At 32.8% G+C, this 3,771-nt stretch overlaps 1 pseudogene; it reads left to right on the forward strand.

Annotated features, from left to right (window-relative positions):
- Positions 1 to 557: 557 nt before the first annotated feature.
- LOC109339131 lies at positions 558 to 1,907 on the forward strand (annotated as a pseudogene).
- Positions 1,908 to 3,771: the final 1,864 nt, after the last annotated feature.

The following is a 3,771-nucleotide window of genomic DNA, read 5'->3' on the forward strand; positions in this document are numbered from 1 at the left end:
CTTTTGTAAAGTGTTGGGTATTTGCAGTGTGAGTCATTCTAGTGAAAAAGTCACACATTGTGTAGAAGTGAATATGGAAGATATAAGTAGATTAACTCATAGACCTAATGCCATAAGGTTTTAGGTCAAGATGTGATATCAATCTCATTTATATCATTCTTTCACTTGGCACATGGAAGAAAACTTTAGTCCATGGATGAAGATATCTCATTTTTTGTACACTCCAATCCCAACAAGTGGTATTAAAGCCAATGGTTCGACAACTCAAATGAGTATTGAAGTGACAAGTGGTTGATAGATCCATGCATGAGTCTTTTTGTTGAAGGTCTTCATGACGAAAAGTCAGTTGGCATGTTCCATTGATGACAAGAACCCAATACTCGAAAGAGAGTACATAACTCACACTTGAAGGGATATGTTGGGTATGAGTTAACGTAGTGAAGATGTATCACATTGTGTGAGAGCGAATGAGTTAAAAAATGTATAAGCGGATGAACTCATAGACCTAATATCTTAGGGTCTACTTGAGAGTTAGGTTTTTGGGGGAATGAATAAAAATGAAAGGCTTTAGAGCATTCTCATACTATATTTCACTACTCTCAAGGGTTTTCTTTTCTCCATTACCTTCAAAACCAACTCTAAACAAACCTAAGGTTTTCGGTCAAATGTGACACCTCACTCATAAGTCTTTTCATTTAATACTTAAAAAATACTTTAGCTCACGAATAAAGATATCTTATTGTTTAGAATTCTCAATTCAAGCCATAAACATGGAATACCTAATTCTTTGTATAGATTATTATTCAAGTTTGTAATTCCCTCGGCTTCCCTAGATATTTGTCCATATTTGTCTTCACTAGTATACTATCCTTTTCTGAATTATTCAGGTTTGACTATAGTTGGTTATGCTACTGTTGCTTTACGTGTTTTTTCATTTATGCCATTTATTTTATTGTACTTGATTTAAATTCCCAAAATGATCCAACTAGATGGCTAAATTTGGGTGAGAAGAGTGTGAAAAAAGATTGAACATTGTACTTCAATACCTTCTTTGGAACTTGAACTTTTGGGATAATGCTACTATGCTAGTACTCTAGCTGGTGAAATTGAGGACCCCAAGGAAACATTCTCTACAGCTTTGTTATCTACATGGTTGCTTACGTAAGCTATTTAAGTTTAGGAAGAAAATGAAGACTTGAGAGGCATTTCATTGATATATTTTATGACTCACAAATTTTCTATATCATTTTTCTTCTCTCCAAAACTCAAATCACAAATAGATTCTTGTTGCGACTAAGTATACTAGGGATGATGGTATTTTGCCAATGTGTATGAGATTATTGATGGGAAGTGGTTGAAATTCTGGATAGAAATTGGTGCTGTTTTATCATTCGTTGGGCTATCTATTGCTGCATACCAAGTTTTGGGCATGGAAGATTTAGGATTTACACCAAGTGTTTGGAGAAAGATCAAAGTGGTTTTATACACCATGGATGGGACTTTTGATATCAAAAGTTATTACAATTGTGATAACGCTTGACATTTACATATGAGAAAATGATGTATGGACTGATAGTGTAGAAGTTTTTATAATGTCGGTATATCATTTATCATTTATATTTAATCATCGTTGACTTCAAAAAATAATACAAATGAATGGTGAATGATGTAGTAACTGTGTACAAATATTTACAATAATAGTGCATAGATATTATACTGTTTACATATATTATATCTACAGTAAATTTCTTGTACACTTTGGGAATGCTTTTGGAGTTTTCATCTTACCTTAAGTTAAGGAGGAAGTTCCCATAAAAAGGTCATTTGAGGTACCATTGAGATTGCTAAGTCTATTCATCATGTGCTTGATGCCATCTTTGGTTGTTTGCTTTTTGTTTATGTCATGACTACACTGGACATCAATAATGACTATGCTTTATATAGTTTGTTGTTATTATTAATATATATTTGAGTGTGTGAAGCAAGCTGGTATTCAATTATTTGCCATAATTATTTTTCAATTGAAAACCTATTTGTTATTTGTCTAAGTAAATTTCTGCAAGATGGTGAATACACTGAATTAAGAATATTCGTGAAGAGGAAGGTTATTTGTAGATCTGGATTGTAATCAAAATTCTATTTTGGGACCAATATTATCATTTTCAAATTTGTTTTCCTAATATAATAATAAGGGTAAATGTTAGATATACAATCTAGACTTACCAAATTAGGGCAAGAGATCTAATAAATGATCTTAAATCAATAATTACATAACCCAGTGTTACATTATATTTTGATCAAAAACAGTAAAACATTACATGTAAGTTATTTTGATCTAGTATTTTTCACTAATATGTACTTTAACTTATTCATTATTCACTATTGTGCAACTCTTTTACCCACATATTTAATTACATTTGGAATCCTAACAATCTCTCCATCAATGTGAGTATTTAACATATGATCACTCCCCTTGAGCAGAAACGTTGTCGTGTATATGATGGTATCAATGTGAGTTCAACTTTTGTATGCTTGTATCATCGTTATCCAAAGCTCCAACGGAATATACCATTTAACCATCATTTCATAGGAAGACTTATTATGATACGAGCCCAAAGGGAACATATGGATTCACAAATGATCGTCGTCCACCATACTTGACACACTCGATCATTTGACTATTAAGTGTGCTCTAACAAATGAGGTTAAGTAAGGAACCATATAAGTGAACTTGATATCACATATTAACCTAAAATCTTAAGAAATTAGGTTTATGGATTTTTGTCACTTATATACACTTGAAATTATCTATTACTCACCGATGTAAAACTTCTTTTAACAACATATTTACTGCAAATTGGAATCTAGACATAATTGTTGTTAAGTATATTCAAGTGTGAAGTCTCAAATTGGATATGAGGGGAGGAGTGAAATAGTTAATAAGTGGAAAAAGCTTATGAAATCAATGTCTTAAGGTTGTGGTTCAAGATGTGATATCTTACTTGTAGCTCTCAACTCTTCTCATGCTCCAATAACAATGGAACTTGGTGGTTGGAGGCTCCCTAGTCGTAGTCGAGTCCCTCAAACGAGAGCAATACACTAATTAAGTGTGTGGTAACCACACTTTAGGGGAAAATTATTGTGTATATTTAAGTGTGAAGTCTCACACTAGATATGAGAGGAGAAGTAAAAAATATATACATGGAAAAAGCCCATGAAACCATTATCTTCAAGTTTTGGTTCAAGATGTGGTTGATGTCTTACTCGTGGCTCTTCACTTTTCCATACACGGTAACAATTGACCGTTATTGTCACCTCAACTATAACCATTCACTTAGAATAAAGCATTTTTCCTTGTTTGGAATGCGTTTATATGACAAGGTAGGGCCAGGTAGGGTCTCTCCATCTTTCCATCTGACCAGCCACTTCCACTATTCTTACGATGGAAACAATGTTGATTTGGGCGCTGCTTGCGGAAAGTAATGCAGAGTGTCAATATTTTTAAATTTTCCTTAACACCAGTAGAATACGCGTGCATTTGCACGGGTGAAGTGTTTTATTGTTGGCATGAGTTTAAAGAATTGAATTTGAAGATTGTATAGTAGAAGGGAAATAATTGTTGTGTATGTTAAATATCATGGAGTGTAACCTTGAAGGTTGTAATTTTATATTTAACTTCGTGAATTTGAAATAAAAGACTAATTAGATTTATGGCAAATAATAATTTAGTATATGAATGTTGAAGTAGATGTAGAATACATGTTACAGGTT

This window comes from Lupinus angustifolius, unplaced genomic scaffold (assembly GCF_001865875.1).
Source record: "Lupinus angustifolius cultivar Tanjil unplaced genomic scaffold, LupAngTanjil_v1.0 Scaffold_58_50, whole genome shotgun sequence".
NCBI lineage: Eukaryota > Viridiplantae > Streptophyta > Magnoliopsida > Fabales > Fabaceae > Lupinus > Lupinus angustifolius.